At 48.4% G+C, this 17,608-nt stretch overlaps 1 protein-coding gene across 4 annotated transcripts in view; it reads right to left on the reverse strand.

Moving 5' to 3' along the window:
• DCTD (dCMP deaminase) overlaps positions 1-17,608 on the reverse strand; it is a 31,850-nt gene that overhangs the window by 11,669 nt on the left and 2,573 nt on the right. The gene's annotated exons all lie outside the window — the stretch shown is intronic.

Raw genomic sequence — 17,608 nt, forward strand, 5'->3', positions numbered from 1 at the left:
CAGAAGTTTGACAAATTAACAGGATATATTCCATCCTCAGTTAGATTTAAGAGACTCAACATTTTATAGATTTGACTTTCATCTCATTTGATGTAAGGCTAATACAATATCTATTTTTAGATAGTAATATTAAGGTTACCCAAATAAGCTAAAAAAGAAAAAAAAACTGAAAATGCTAATAAGCAAATTCTAATTTCCACACAAATAATTTAGCAGTTAGTGTCCCTCTACCCTCAACTGATCGTCACCTGCTCCTGAGACATGGTGGCAAATCCTGGGGCCTGATCAAATTTGTAGACAGGAAAACCAAGTCTCTTAAACAAAACAAAAAGAATACCCCCTCTGAGTTGCTGAAAAACCCTCATTTCTAGCAATACAGGATTTTGCTTGAGGACGCCTTCCTCAGGTCTGAGGGGCAGTGGGCAGCGCCTATTAGGGTCAGGGTCAGAAGGCAGATGCACAGCCCCTGTTGCCACTCAGCACTGCCCCGCACGGCCTCCTGCCGCCACGGCACACTGAATCGATGGGGGCATGGACAGCTGGGTTCACCGACAAGGCAAGGGTCAGGGCTCGAGAGCCAAGAGGCGTCTGCTCACCACCTTATGGAGTGAAACAGTGGGAAGCGTCACCTGTATTCTCTGCACTGGGCTCTCACCCTGCAGTTAGTAACTGACATGAAACAGGACACCCAAGTTCAAGGTTGGCCTGCACCTTTTAAAGAAAATAACTCGATGCTAACTTACAAGATATTCCCCTTCTCTGATGACAAAGCTTCTTGTCTTCTTGAGATTAGGGTTTTAGTGTCATTTTGGGGGTGGTACAGGTATCAGAATCATGAAACCCGAGCACATCTCCTGGAGCCTGGGCACCCGCGCCCCATCCTCACTGCCCAGTACAATCTTGATGGAAACTTCCAGCAAGGGCGACGGTGGGGTGGGGGAGGGGAGGGTGGCACTCACTTCCCTAACAGATCCATTTAAGGGTCTGCTTCAATGCTTCCAGAACTAAAATGGAATTTCAACTACTTATTTCTTAATTATTGAAAGATGCCCTGTCAAGGCTTCATATGTCACTGCCAACCTCCAAAGTATCTACCCTTCAAGTCAATAATTTAACAACAGAACAGCTTCAATGTGAGGCTCCCCCTGCATCTTCCCCAGGTGCCACCCAACCCCCATCCCCGGTTACAAAGTGTTCACACTTCCAGCTACCTCCCAAGTCAAAGCAATGGTCCCAAACACTGCCACTATTTTACCTCCTCTATGGGAAGCTCCTGTATCTGTTATAGCACAGTGAGATCACGCGATCAGGGTTTTCCAGTGACCTGAAATCAAGGTGAGCCTGTGGGAAGGGAGAACCAACTCAGGCTTCAACAGTGACATCGCCTCTCTAAGGCCCATTCTTCCCAGCCTCTGCTCCCTGCTCCTCACCCTACCTCACTCCACGGCTTCTCAGCCTCAGCCCCACCCTCCCACCTCTCACCACTGAGGGAGGGGCAACACTGCGCTGGGCTACAGGGGGAGACGCCCAAGCAGAAGCCACAGGCACAAGAGAAGGGCTCCTGAAGAAGCACTGGGAAAGCTCAGGACACGCGGGGTTGGATGCACAGTTTGCAGGGGAGACTGAATATGCGGAAGATGAATTTGAATTACAAATGCCTCTCCAGAACAAAGGGGCTGAACCCTGGGAGCAGCCCACACAGAGGTGACATCTTGTTCAGCCCCAGCCTCTCTCAGCTGCAGTAGGAACAATGCCCTCCCTGTCCCATCACACAGGGGTCCGTGGCAGGAATACGCTCTCTGAACAACACAGAACCATGAGACGAGGTTGTGCCTACCGCTCCTCAGAACTGGACACATCTTCGGAGGAAGCACAGCTGGCCCTCGCTGTGACGAGGGGCTGGGGACGTCAGGGGCCAGCGATGGTGGCAACAGGCAACCTGGGCACACCTGACCATGCTCCCACCAATCGACTCTACCTGTGCTGAGAACAGAGAACCCCTGCCCCGCCCAGCCCAGCCCCCTGCATGAGGGGCTTCTCTATCCTGAAATCAAGTGAATGGGTGCCATACTACCTCTGCCACTGAGGTGCCCACAACACTACTGGAGACATCACAACATCAGTTTCTGTGTAAAAACAGAGACAGAACATACCGGAGCAGTTTAAGCCACTCCCTGCGTCACTGACATCCCATATCAGAGCACAGGTTCAAGTCCTGGCTGCTCCACTTCCTATCCAGCTCCCTGCTTATGCACCTGGGAAAGCAGCGGAAGATGGACCCCTGCACCCACTCGGGAGACACGGATGGAGTTCCTGGATACTGGCTTCAGTCTGGCCCAGCCTCTGCCATTGCAGCCACCAGGAGATGGACGATCTCTCTCTGTGTCTCCCCTTTGTCACTTTGCTTTGCAAATAAATAAATCTTGGAAGGGAAGGGAAGAGAGGGGGGTGGGGAGGGAATGGGAAAAGAAAAGGAAAGGAAAGGGAAAGGGAAAGGGCTGCCTCCTCGCACTTGGCTTCCCACACCCATCAGTTCAATAACCTCAAAATCTTAAAAAAAAAAAAAAAAAAGATTTATTTGAAAGGGAAAAGAGTGGGGAAGGAGGGGGAAAGACAAAGAGGAAGAGATCTTACATCAGCTAATGAAATCCTCAAATGTCTGCAACAGCCAGGGTTTGGGCAGGCCAAAGCCAGGAGCCAGGAACCCCATCCTGGTCCCTCATGTGGGAGGCAGGGGCCAGCACTTGGGCCATCTTTCACTGCATTCCAATATGAGATGCAAACAGCAGCTTTATCCACTATGCTGCAATGCTTGTCTCCTTACGCACCTGCTCAAGTCTCAGCCTCCCCATCTGTGAAATGGGGAGAAGAATCCCTCACTCTGAGAACATCGAGACTGGAGTACATCCAGGATAGGGCTCAGAAGATCAGCCTGACTGGTGTCAGTGATTCCAACCCTCTCCCCTGCTGCCGCCTGACACCAGGGAGGCCTGGGCTGCAGGTTCAGCCTGGCCACGGGAATCTGTGGCTGCTTTTCTCTCTCCCCCACTGTTCCCCATCCTACCCCCTTCCTTGCTGCCCTTGCTAAAGCTGCTGGCAGCATCTCATAGCACCCAAGGGAGCCATTTAGCCCCAATGGTAGCACTTGGGGCTAAAGAGATTTCTGATGCAGTGCTTCCATTATTGATCATAAAGCCCCCCGAACTCTAATTACGCTGCTTCCCTCCATGTCAGGAGGGGAAGGATGTGGCAACAACTGCCTTTCATCCATGGTCAGCCATGCCCAAGTCCTCCCCATGCATAGGAAATACATGTATGATGTGTACAGGCACTCCAAAGGAACCCAGGGAGAAGGAACATGCACCAGAGCCAGACACATGTAATGCAAACACATACGCAAAGCTTGGGAACCTCCCTCCAGCGTTAATCGCTTTTAAAGGGTGGCCTGGGACCAGAGCACTGAGCACTGGAATAGGAGTCAGGGTATGTGCATTCTAATTAATCCCAGCTCCACTGGGCCTGCCTCAGGCAACTCACTGATCCATTTGGGTATGGAGAAGATGGAGATTAACCAGGATTCTCAGATAAAGTGCATGCTCTTGGCAATGCCCTACATTCAGAGGACATTTCTCTAGTACAACAAGCGCCTCTTCCTCTCTCCCTGGTCACTGCCCGCTCCTGCAGCTGTAACCTTGCTGCATCCTTCAGAGAAAACTCTGCACAAATCTGATCCCATCTCCAGCCCCTGTGGTCCTCTGCACACCCTCCGGTTACTAACCAGTTTGACCCCACCCATCCCCTCTCCCATCCCTAAACATTTTGCCTTTCTTCTCCCTTTCTTGACTCTATGCGCGCGCTCTCTCTCTCTCTCTCTCTCTCTCTGATCATTGCATTATATAACAAACATTTGCAAGATAAAGCAAAAAAACAAAATGATTCTCCCGTCTTACACCTGCATCCCATAGCAGAATGCCAGGGATCAAGTCCTGCCTCCAATTCTGATCCAGCTTCTTGCTGATGTGCTTGGGAGTTGGCAGAAGGTGGCCCAAGTGCTTGGGCTTCTGCCACCCACATGGGAGATCTCGATGGAGTTCCTGGCCTCTGCTTTTGGCCTGGCCCAGCCCTGGGTGTTATATATAGGTGTTTGGGGAGTGAACCAGCAGATGGAAGATCTCTGTCTCTCCCTCTCTGTCTTTCAAATAAATAAATAAAACTTAAAAAGATGATTTTTCTATCTTACAAATATGAACCTTTCTCTTGGCCCCATCTCCTCTCCTGGCCTTCTTCTCTATCATTCTGCTCTCTATACAGCCACGTACCTCAAAACTGGGTCTAAACAACACTCCCATTTCTTCATTTTCTTTTCTTCCTTCAACCGTTTCCAATTTGGCTTCCAATCTCATCACTGCTGAAATGGCTCTTGACCCTGTCCACAGCGACCTCTAGGTTGATAACGTCACAGGTTTTTTTTTTTTTTTTTTTTTTTTTTTTGACAGGCAGAGTGGACAGTGAGAGAGAGAGACAGAGAGAAAGGTCTTCCTTTGCCGTTGGGTCACCCTCCAATGGCCGCCGCAGCCGGCGCGCTGCGGCCGGCGCACCGCACTGATCCGATGGCAGGAGCCAGGAGCCAGGTGCTTTTCCTGGTCTCCCAAGGGGTGCAGGGCCCAAGCACTTGGGCCATCCTCCACTGCACTCCCGGGCCACAGCAGAGAGCTGGCCTGGAAGAGGGGCAACCGGGACAGAATCCGGCACCCCGACCGGGACTAGAACTCGGTGTGCCGGCGCCGCTAGGCGGAGGATTAGCCTAGTGAGCTGCGGCGCCGGCCCACAGGTGTTTTTTAACCCCCTCAGCCTTTTTACTGGCCTTGGACACAGCTGACTGCTCCATGGGCCCCACGATGTCATGTTCTGTTTGTTTTTTTAAAACGATGTATTTTTATTTATTTGAGAGATGGCGAGAGAGAGAAGAGAGAGAACTCTTATCTACTGGTTCACTACTCAAGTACGTGGCAACTGCAGGGGCTGGACCAGCACTATAGCGAAGAGCCAGGAACTCAATCCAGGTCTTCCACATGGGTGGCAAAGATCCAATAACTTGAGCCACCTATCAGGTTCAGTCTGCATTGGCAGTCAGAGACTCTGATATGGGATGTGGGCATCTTAACCACGAGCCCAAATGCCAGCCCCTCAGGCTTCTACTTTGCAGGCCCTTCTTCCGCCACCCACTCTCCAAATGCTGGGGTTCTGAGGAGTCAGGCCAGGGCCTTCTGTGTCTGACGTGCTCCCTTGGTTGGCTCACCCATATCCATGGCACTGATGCATCCAAATGCCCAACATACCAGCACTGGCACCTCCAGCCTTGATCCCTCCCTGAACTCATACACCCCTGCCCCTCCCCCCGCAACTACCTGATACTTCTCCTGGGAGCTCTCACAGGTCCAAATCTTCCTTGAACTTCCTCAAACTCTGGGCCTCCTGCAGTCCCTCACCTCCGTATGCCTACCCAGGTGTGGCAGCCAGAGCTGTTCGGTGGGTGCAGCCTTGTGGCACAGCAGGTTGCCACCACCTAGACTGCCGCCAGCATCCCATATCGGAGCACCAGTCTGAGCGCAGCTATTGCTCTGCCGCCGATCCAACTCCTCACCAGCTAATGTGCCTGAGAAAGCAGGAGATGGTCCAAGTGCTTGGGCCTTTGTCACCCACGTGAGAGACCCAGACGCACTTCCTGGCTCCAGGTTTTGGCCTGGCCCAGCTCTGGCTGTTGTGGCCATTTGGGGAGTGACTCAGCAGATGGGAGCCCTCTCTATTTCTTCCTCTCCCCATCACTCTGCCTTTAAAACAATTAAAAACCAAATCTCTTTCATGCATTATAAAATATAGTTGTAATTTTTTAAAAAAGGAAACAAGATGACTCAAGAGAATGCCCTCATCACCAGCAGACGACTGAAGCAGGTAAAAGAATAGATGACTCATTAGCATTTACTTCAATTCCTAAAAAGTGGTAACTCACTTGCTAACGGAAAAACGACAAAGAGCAATTCTGCTTCCCTTCATTCACCTAAACTCGAAATTAATGGCATTCTGAACTAAGTCTTTTAATTGCAGAATTAAAAAATTCATGCTCAGTTATCATACTCAATATTCTAAATTTACTATAGCATCTATCATTGGAGAGAAGCAAAGAGATAAAATTTACACCTCCAAGAACTGGCCAGCATCAACCCCTCAGCCGGCCTGAGTGGCGTGTACCTTCCCTCGAATTCTCTCCTGTTTTCATAAATATCAGTGTTTATCAGAGGGCCGCCCAATGCTATGCAAGTATCTGCATTTCAATAAATATTGTTCTTTCTGTCTATTTAGTCTTACAAGAACCTTTTGTCTCCCAAGAGCTCCAGGTATACTGAGTATATTCAGTTTTTCACTGGACACGGGAGCCTTTGCTTCATGGCTGTTATCCTTTTTTTTTTCATCCCATGTCTTTTCAGCTCCATGTCTGTGGGGTAACCTGCACTCTAACTACCTCTCCCATTTGTGCACGCTCTCCCTATCTGGTTTACATTCACTGAGGAAATGTACAGACTTAAATCCCGGAAGAGAAGGAATGGATGAAGCCTGTCTCCTAATTTACTCACATGTACCTATGCATGCTCAACCTCTGTCACTGCCACTAACAGCTTCTCACAGCCTTGCAGCTTTGCCCAAGAAGCTTTCACAACTCCCTAAGCAGGAAAACTGATGATAACCCAGTGCAATCACGGCTACTGATTATCTGTGTGTATGTGTGTGTGAGTGTGTATGTGTGTGTGCTTTAGAATTACAGCACTGGAGAACTCCTCAGTGATAATTTATCTCATAAAGACACTGAGAAATAAATGTCAAATGGTGAATCTCAAAACCCCACCCTCACTGGATACAACCTACCAGATCTGGAACTGCCCATCCAGGACTCTAATCACTTCCGTGTGAAGGTGATCATCAGTTTAAGTGCTGTGGGCGTGTACCTAGTTAATACGTGTGCTACAGACACACCTATCCACATCCAAATATCAAAGTAAAAGGGGGCAGGCACTGTGGTGCGATGGGTGTACCACCTGCAACACCAGCATCCAATATTAGAGCAAGCGCTGGTTCAAGTCTTGGCTGCTCTGCTGGCAGTCCAGCTCCCTGCTAACACACCTGGGACGGTGCTTGGGCTCCTGCCACCTGTGTGGAGCCTGGGGTGGAGTTCCTGGCTCCTAACTGCAGCCTGGGTCAGTCCTTGCTTTGGGGGATATTTTGGGAGTGAAACAGCAGATGAAAGATCTCTCTGTGTCTCTCCCTCTCTGACACTCTGCCTTTCAAATATATACACACATATTTATTTATATATGTACATATATTTATTTATAACTTTTAAAAAAAGCATGTAGAGGAAGAACAGAATTCTAAGAAAACAGAAGGAAGAAAAATATAGATAAAAAAATAAGAAAACAAGAAAGTAAAAGTAAAAAGCAATATAAACATCTGTAAAAACCTCTAAGAGCTAGTTTTTTTTTGTTTTGTTTTGTTTTTGACAGGCAGAGTGGACAGTGAGAGAGAGAGAGACAGAGAGAAAGGTCTTCCTTTGCTGTTGGTTCACCCTCCAGTGGCCGCCGCAGCCGGCGCGCTGTGCTGATCCGAAGGCAGGAGCCAGGTACTTATCCTGGTCTCCCATGGGGTGCAGGACCCAAGCACCTGGGCCATCCTCCACTGCACTCCCTGGCCACAGCAGAGAGCTGGCCTGGAAGAGGGGCAACCGGGACAGAATCCGGCGTCCCGACCGGGACTAGAACTCGGTGTGCCGGCGCCACTAGGCACAGGATTAGCCTATTGAGCTGTGGCACCGGCTGCTAAGAGTTAGGTTTTAACGCAGGTTTATCAGAGTAAACAAGATACATGTTCTCTTAACATACCAGCATTATCAAAGCTTTGCAAGGGAGATTCAGATTAAAAAAAAAAAAAAAAAAAACTCAAAATAAAACCTTAGAAATTCAGACAAATTTCAAAAAGATGAGTCAAAATTGGCACATGTGAATAAAGACTATTAAACTTATTGTCAGGTGCCCACCTTCACCATACTGAATGGACCTAGCATTTCTCAGGACAGACTTAGCAAACTTAAAGAATTAAAGAAACTGTATTTGTCATTAGACATATCCATTTGCACTACAGACCATTTGGTGCTCAAATACTTAATACAACTGTTTTCTACAATAGGTTGAATGTGCTCCCAAAAAAAAATTTTTTTTAAGAATTTATTTATCTGAAAGGCAGAGTGACAGAAAGGGAAAGTCAGAAAGAGGCCGGCGCCGCGGCTCACTAGGCTAATCCTCCGCCTAGCGACGCCGGCACACCGGGTTCTAGTCCCGGTCGGGACGCTGGATTCTGTCCCGTTGCCCCTCTTCCAGGCCAGCTCTCTGCTGTGGCCCGGGAGTGCAGTGGAGGATGGCCCAAGTGCTTGGGCCCTGCACCCCATGGGAGACCAGGAAAAGCACCTGGCTCCTGGCTCCTGCCATCGGATCAGCGCGGTGCGCCGGCCGCAGCACGCTGGCCGCGGCGGCCATTGGAGGGTGAACCAACGGCAGAAAGGAAGACCTTTCTTTCTGTCTCTCTCTCTCTCACTGTCCACTCTGCCTGTCAAAAAAAAATAAATAAATAAATAAAAATAAAAAATAAATAAATAAAAAAAAAAAGAAAGTCAGAAAGAACTCTTCAACTGCTGGTTCACTCCCCAAATTGCTGCCATAGTTATGCCTGGCCAGGCCAAAGCCAGGAGCCAGGAACCCCATCCTTGTCTCCCGTGGGCAGCAGGGGCCCAAGTACTGGGGTCATCACCCTCTACCTTCTCAGGTGCATTAGCAGGAAGCTAGCAACCAGCCCTGGAATCAGCACTCCAATAGGGGATGCAGGTGTTGCAAGCCTTGGCTTACCCCACTGCACCACAATGCCAGTCATCCTGAAATTTTCGTGAGGCTATTAATTTTTCAACAAATCTTCCATTCTGACATAGTATAGAGATACATGTCAGCCTCTTCTGTAAGCCTGAATTTTTTATTTCAGACTTCTATGAGAAATGCCTTATAAAAAGGAGACATACAGATGTACTTTCGTGGGTGGGTTAGATCCCTGCAGATGAGCACTTTAGCTTTTCCTGCCTTCTACTCTTCAGGACAGGGTAATTTTTGTTACTAACCATCCTGTGCAGCTCTTCATAATGAAATACAGACAGACACATACACACAATCCCCCATTCATTAAGTTACCCCTCAAATGCCCACCACAGCCAGGGCTAAGCCAGACCAAAACCTAGAGCCCAGAACTCAATAAAGTTGTCCCACAAGGGTGGCAAGGGCCCAAGTTCTTGAGCCATCATCTGCTGCCACCCAGGGAATGCAGTAGCAGGAAGCTGGAATTGGGAGCACAGCAGGGACTTGAACCCAGATACTCCATTATGGATGTGGGCATCTCACACAGGATCTTAACTGACATAACACCCACCCCATATCTCCAACACTTTAAAAATCATTAAGCCGGGGCCAGCACTGTGGCGTAGCGGGTAAAGCCGTGACCTGCAGTGCCAGCATTCCACATGGGCGCCGGTTCAAGTCCCGGCTGCTCCACTTCAGATCCAGCTCTCTGGAATGGCCTAGGAAAGCAGTGAAGATGGACCCCTGCACCCTCGTGGAGACCTGGAGGAAGCTCTCGGCTCCTGGCTTCGGATCAACACAGCTCTGGCCGTTGTGGCCATCTAAGGAGTGAACCAGCGGATGGAAGACTCTCTCTCTCTGCCTCTTCTTCTCTATAACTCTGCCTTGCAAATAAATAAATGTCTTTTTAAAAAATTAATTAACCCTTTTGTCTATAAAGCACATAGGCAAATTAACAAAAAGATCCTGATTTATCCTTTCCAGAAGACTGGTTATGAAAAACTGCCCCTTAAGGTGGAATGCTCTTACGCTGTAAAGGGTTAAGAGGATTCAAACACACACCACTTCATTCCTTTGTTTATGTAAACCACCACAACCAAACCCTAAGTCTGCCCCTGCTCAGGGTCTTCTCCACCGATTACATCACTTATTCTGTGGAAAAGTCCCTCATCAGACCCACGATCAGATCAGAGCTAGAAGACCAGGCAGGCGAGGAATGGCAGGAAGCTGTAAGTGAAATTAAATTCCGCAGAAAGAGAAAGAGCAAGCCATCAAATCCGCATATCTGCCCAACAAAACCAGGGGGCAGTCAACATCACTGGCTGAAAGAGCAGACTAGATCTTCATCACGAAGAGCCTCTTACAAGCTGTGAGGAAGGCACAGCTTAGGGAGGATCAGCCTCCCAACTTCTTGATAAATTAGTTTCTCAAGACTAACCTTTTGCATGCCAAAGAAATATATCACTGCATGGCAGTCAGGAAAATGTCAGTGTTCAAGGGGGTAAGGCAACTGGCTCAGTGATCACCAACACGACACCTGTGCATGCTTAACACATGCTAAGTCTCAAAAGTAACCATTCCGTTTCAACACGGAATGCAAAGAAGCACTGCCGCACGCTGGCCACCCGGCAGGCCGAACTCGCACTTCACGCACTCCAGGTCTGCAGCAGCCCTCCCCGGCGCTGGTATTCTTAGGGCATTTCTACAGATAAAGAACTGCCTCTGGCAAGAGCCCCAGTCTCCATCTTAGCCCAAAGCAGCCAGGAGAGTGACAGCCGCTCCTGGGGATAGCAAGAGCATGGCGCGGCAGCGTGGTGCAGCAGGCAGTGCAACCCTGGACACCACAGGACAATGCAGGGAGTCTTACCCCAAACCCCCTGAAGTGCCACAGTGGGAGGGAGCTGCGCCTGCCCCAGTCTGTAAGCTCTACCACCTACGCCGGCTACAGAACCCCAAAGACTGACATCTGAATTATGAGTATTTTTACCTCCATTTGATAAAATTGATATTTTGATTAAACGTGCTTCAGAAACTAAAACTGTCAACTCTCCTCTCCGTCATGGGTTTTAGCAACCCACCCCGATAAAAATAAAAACCTTCCAACGTCTTTTTTATGGTAAATTACACAAAATCCGCTTCCCTGAGTTGTAATTGTCATTCATCTGAAAAGGTTCTCATTACAGTAGCGCTGCCTTCCTCCTGCCACTTACCCTCACCAACATCACACTGTCTTGGATTTCTGAGGCAAAGGATGAAATAGAAAGCAGTTTCTTTAGCAAAGGGAATTTTCATCTTCCTTATTAATACCACACATAATCAAATAGCTTCATGACGTTTTGATCCTATAGCCGTCAGAACAAAAACACTGCTGAAGAACGCCTCTCCAGAGACACAGCCCGGAAGAAGCTCCATCTGCTGTGCTCCGGGGAGGCTGTTCCCCTCCTCCTCCTCCTCCATGCCGTCCACCAAGACAGACGGCGGCCGAACTTGCAGAACGGACAGAGCAGAACTCCACTGTACGGCACTGGTAAACTCCACCAGACCCAGTCCTCAAGCTCCCTTTCTTGGTGGGTGGAGGCTGCCGCACTAAGGTACCAGACTGGTGGTCTCTGCTCCGCAGAAACTTACTTACACCCCACAGCCCTGCAGGGTGGAGGCTGGAGACCAGCAGCCAGCGTGCTCAGGCTGAGGACCCAACTTCCTGTAAACCGCCCTCCTTGGGGTCCTTTTGTTTTTTTTAAAGATTAATTTATTTGCTTATTTGAAAGGCTGAGTGAGAGAAGGAGAGACAGAGAGGGAAAGGGCAAGAGAGAGCTCTTCTATCCGCTGGTTCACTCCCCAGTTGGCCACAATAGCCAGAGCTGGGCCAAGCTGAAGCCAGGAGCCAGGACTCTATCTGGTCTCCCACATGGTAGCAGAGGCCCCAGCACATGGGCTGTCTTCCACTGCTTTTCCAGGTGCATGAGCAGGGAGCTGGTTCAGAAGTGGAGCAGCCAGGACTCCAATCGGTGCTCTGGTATGGGATGCTGGCGTTGCAGACGGCAGCTGGACCTGCTGTGCTACAACCCTGGCCCACTCAACTCTTTTGGATTTACAAAGCCTTCTTGTAAATGTCAAGAGAACTCTCAGGACTGCTACACAATGTTAAACTCTCAGTATCTTTTGAGTAAGAAAATCCATGCTAACCAACTACTTCATATCAGTAACACTTTATATTAATCTGAGCTTTTTTTAAACAAATAACTTTTACATGAATTTAGAAACATGTTTCTGTGTGCTGGATGTGACATTTATCCAGCTGTGGATCATGCTCGGACTACTTCTAACACATCAGTAGTGCATCAGGATTCTGTGCCCAGAGGATCTAAGCCCACACCACCAACCCTGTTTAATTTTTTTAAAAATCTGAAAGAGAACCCAAATGCCTGCAATGGCTGGTGCTGGGCCGGGCCAAAGTAGGGAGCCAGGAACTCAATCTAAGTGTCCTGTGTGGGCGGTAAGAGCCCAACTTGAGCCAAAAACCACTGCCTCCCAGAGTCTCAATTGGCAAGAAGCTGGAATCAGGAGTGGAGCTGGTAGTCCAGTGTGGGATGCCAGCACCTTAACCGCTACCAAAAACCCCCGCCCTCCTGCCCCCCTACCCTCTTTTAACAGGCTTCTGTGTTGTGACACATGCAGGGGGACATCTAATTCTAAGATCAGTGCTCCTTCTGCGGCCCCACTGTGGATCTCCTGTGGAGCCCAGGATTTGAGCTTTTCTGAGATGGTGATCATCTCATCTGGAGCCGAGGGCCGAGGCTTAGATGAAGTAACTCGTCAGACTTGAGAGTGGGGATGGTGGCCTGCCCTGAGCATCCAACAGAAGCTACTTACACTTGACTGAACGGAACCTTTCTTCAAAGGGGAGAGCACTGGCTTGAATGCATGGCCGCCCAATTCGTATGCTGAAACCTTAATCTCAAAGTGATGGATTGAGAGGTGGGTGGAAGGTGGTCAGGCCGTGAAAGTGGAGCCTTTGTGAATGGGATTAGTGCCCAGGCCAATGTAGCCATTTGGGGAGTTACCAGTAGATGGGGGAGAGTGTGTGTGCTCTATCTAGCTTCCAAACAAACGAAACAAAAATCTGTAAAACAAAGAGAGGAGACTCACCGGTCTCCGCGGTAGATCGCCTCTAAAGCTCCTGTACGTGGCTCATCGCCAACCTGTCAGGGCAGCACAGCTGCCGCCAGTGTGGGCGTGGACAGAAATAGCTCAGATATGCAACTCTACACACCAGTGCCTTACTTTTTTGTGCAAATTTTTTAAAAATAGAAGCAAAAGAATTTTCATTTTAGACAATAGTCACTAAATATTTCTGTTGCATCACAGGCGATCCAAACATTTATGAGGGCACATCAAAAAGTCTGTAGAAATTGGAATTAAAAGGATGTTCATCCTTGTCTCAACTGTTGAGGAACAGTTTGCCAGTGTATGCGTGTGTGTGTGTGTGTGTGCAAACTGTTGAACTCTTTACTTAGTATAGAGTTGGTCTTCTGTGTATAAAGTTAATTGGAAATGGATCTTAGTGGAGAATGAGGCTGGGAATGGGAGAGGGAGGAGGAGGAGGTGTGGGAGGGCAGGTATGGTGGGAAGAAGCACTACTCCTAAAGATGTACTTATGAAATGCATGAAGTTTGTATTCCTTAAATAAAAGGTTTCTTTGAGGGGAAAAAAAGGACATTCATTTTGGTGAAAAATTTTTTGAAATCCATGCATACATGGAGTCTATAATTTATAAAGTTCATGGAGAATGGAGTATTATGAAAAGAACAAATTTTTAAAACTTTTGCACCAAAATAAACTTATACCTTTTAATTCCATTTTTCCATGAATTTTTTGAAGTACCCTTGTATTTCTATGAGCTGAAAAGCCTTGAAAAGACAAGAATGAGGGTACACTTTATACAGTCACAAGTAATACTTAGAGCCAATCTTTACACACAGTCGACTGTAGTTCTAAATGCCTTTTAAAAACCATTTAACACTTTCTACAACTTGTGGAGTGCACCAAATTACAAGCTTACTCTGATGAAAGAAAATTGCCTATATTCTGCCTTAGCTACACAGAAAATGAATAATTGATGAGTAAGAGCAAAGAGTTTTGAAAACCTAGAGATATCATAGGGATGATAAAAAAAAAATACAATCCGGACAGACAACCAGCACCCAGAAACTCAGCAAAATTATACAACAAAAACAATCAGTGAAGCTGGACACACACCTGTCTGTGTATGTGTTTCATTCCTCCAGAAAGCAGCTCTGAAAGGACTCTTCCCAGCTTGGACGAGGACAGTGTCTCCTAAAACCAGCTACTTGAGAAGATACTGACCGCTGGGGAACGAGGGGTGGGGGACTGCAAATGTACTGCAAGGCCTTTGGTATCTAAGTCACCACCACACATTTCCCCTGGGGCTCACTGTGATTAAAGAAGGTACACACAGGGCAGGGGCCAGTGCTGCAGTGCAGCAGGTTAAGCTGTGTCCTGCAACACGGGCATCCCACACGAGCACCAGCTTCAGTCCCAGCTGCTCCACCTCCAACCCAGTTCCCTGTTAATGTACCCCAGGAAGCAGCAAATGATGGCCCAAGTGATCGACCCTACCACCATGTGGAAGACCTGGATGAAACTCCTGGGTCCTGGCTGTTGTGGCCATTTGGGGAGTGAATCAGTGAATGAAGGAACTCTCTATCTCATTCTCTCTAATTCCGCCTTTCAAATAAATAAAGTAAATCTTAAAAAAAAAAAAAAAAAAGAGGTACAGGTCCCACTGGGAGAGCTGCTCAGTGACCACTGAAGCCCACTCTACTGCTGTTCTGGTCACTGGCACCTTTTTTTTTTTTTTTTTTTTTTTTGTAACAGGTAGAGATAGACAGTGAGAGAAAGAGACAGAGAGAAAGGTCTTCCTTCCGTTGGTTCACTTCCCAAATGGCCACTACGGCTGGTGCTGCACCACTGATCTGAAGCCAGGAACCAGGTGCTTCCTCCTGGTCTCCCATGCGGGTGCAGGGCCCAAGCACTTGGGCCATCCTCCACTGCCCTCCCGGGCCACAGCAGAGAGCTGGACTCGAAGAGAAGCAACCGGGACTAGAACCCAGTGCCAATATGGGATGCAGGTGCCACAGGCAGAGGATTAACCAAGTGAGCCACGGCGCCAGCCCATGTATTTATTTTTATTTCAAAGGCAGAGAAAATCAAAGAGAGGCAAAGAGATATTTTCTGTTTGCTGGTTCACTCCCCAAGCGCCTGTAATAGCCAGGGCTGGGTCAGGCTGAAGCCAGGAGCCTGGAACTCCATCCAGGTCTCCCATGTGGATGGGAGGGGCCCAAGTACTTGAGTCGTCACCTGCGGCTTCCCAGGGCATATTACCAGGAAACTGGAGCACAAGTGGAACAGTCAGGACTCGAACCAGGCACTCCATTATGGGATGCAGGCACCTCCCCCACCCCACACACACACTCGCAGCATCCTCCTGCTCCATCAAACACCAGCCCCACTAGAATTTACTGACATCAACCTGAGTAGGACACACATTTTCCAAGAATCCCTCCGTACCAGAGTTCAACTCAAGGACCAACACTTCACTGTTTTGATCTGGTGAAATACTGCCTGGGGCAGTCACTCATTTCAGTGGAGATCTGTAACAAACCAACTCTCTCACACCCTCTGTTTTGATACAGTACACTGACCTGTACTGTCAAAATTTATACTTGTGGGGCCTGCACTGTGGCATAGTGCACTAAGCCTCCGCCTGCAGCACTGGCATCCCATATGGGTGCCGGTTTGAGTCCTAGGTGCTTCTCTTTCAATGCAGCTCTCTGCTATTGCCTGGGAAAGCAGTGGAAGATGGCTCAAGTCCTTGGGCCCTTGCACCCTCGTGGGAGACCTAGAAGAAGCTCCTGGCTCCTGGCTTTGGAATGGCCCAGCTCCAGCTGTTGTGGCCATCTAGGAGTGAACCAGAAGACAGAAGACCTCTCTCTCTGTCTCACCCTGTAACTCTATATCTCAAATAAATAAATAAATCTAAAAAAAAAAATAGAAATATAACTAAAATGTAATTTTTAAAAAATTATATATTTGCATAGATTTAAAAGCAACTAATAATTTCCCTTCTTACCATCAAAAGCTTACAGAATCGAAGTTGGGATGGCAAGAAGTTTACAAAATACGTCAGCACATTATTCTCACCTCTTACTACCATCCACTCTAAAACTGGGCTCAGCAGACAGCTTTTACATCCTGCCCATGCTGACGCTACTGCTACCAGGGCTGAAGTCACACTGCCTACCTGTTACACCCCCTTAATCACCAACACCCCAAGAGACCTGCGCGCCCTGCAGCCCTCCCCACCTGCCTTCCTCCAGCTCTCCTCTTCCTCCAGGAACCTTTTTTTTCTTTTTCCTTCGAACATGGAGGAGTTGCCCTTAAGCAGCTTACAAAGAGCCTGATGGTTAACATGATTAGGGCCCAGGAACATTAGTAAAAATACATAAATGGGACTAAACGTAGACGTGGAATTCTTCATGAGAAAACCCCAGGGGACACCTACCAGGGAAGAGTCAACAAAGAAGAAAGGTCTTAAATCGTGCCTTAACCTTGGTTTCCTGAAGGCACAATCTCTCCCATCTGGATGGCCTCAATCTACTTTACGCCAAGAGAGCAGTCTGTTCGTTTCAGACGTGAATAGAGGGCTGAGCATTAGGAAAAACCAGCAACCAGCACGTGCAACCCACTTTGCCTCTTTTATGGCATTAGTTGCACAAGGGCCAGGGAATAAAAGGGAAAGTGAAGCTGTGCCCGCCCCTGCTGGGCAATCTCTCAAGGGACTCTCCCTGGCGCTCTGCCTGGCAACTTTTTTTTAAGAAGCACCCTTCCCTAATTCAAGGTAAAAACCTGGACACAGCCAAACCAAACGTTTTTGGTTCCACTCTTCTGGCTTTGAGTCTGATCACAGGCGGCCGTGGAATGCAGCACCCCCTGGGACAGAAGGCAGCAACCGCATCTCCCGTATCCTCATGTCCAGCTCACAGTTTGATTCCTGCTTCCCAGAGAAGAGCTTCAGACAGATGAACTCATCAGGCACAGGAGCTGAGGCCTGCTTCTCATCAGAAGAAAGCCCCAGGCAGCACTCGGCTCACGGACCCTGCTTCCAAGTAGTAAAGAAACAACCTACAGAGCCCTGCACGTGCCCGTGTGCTGTCTGCAAGGGGCTGCAGAGATGCCCACCAACAAGAAAGAGAGGCCGCCAGGGATGCATGCCAGGCCCACCACAGGCAGCAGAGCTCGGGACGGCAGGACCAGCCTGTGTGGCCACTCCGCGCTTCCACCGAGGGGCCTCTTTGGGACTGAAGGGACGGGCACAGGAAACTGTGATAGTTCAGGAAGGGTTCTTTCTTTGAATGAAAAGACAAAGCCTCTGACCAACTTCCCCTTTTTAAAAACAGATACATAATAACTGTAAGCATTTGTGGGGTACAGTGTGGTATTTTGATACGCATATGATGATCAAATCAGGATAATTAGCATATCTGTCACTGCAAACGTATCATTTCTTTGTGTTGGCTATGCTAAAAATCCTCTCTTCTAGGTATTCCGAGATACACAGTAAATTATCATGAACGATAATC

This window comes from Oryctolagus cuniculus, chromosome 2, assembly GCF_051225735.1.
Source record: "Oryctolagus cuniculus isolate XC-2025 breed Fujian yellow rabbit chromosome 2, ASM5122573v1, whole genome shotgun sequence".
NCBI classification, from domain to species: domain Eukaryota; kingdom Metazoa; phylum Chordata; class Mammalia; order Lagomorpha; family Leporidae; genus Oryctolagus; species Oryctolagus cuniculus.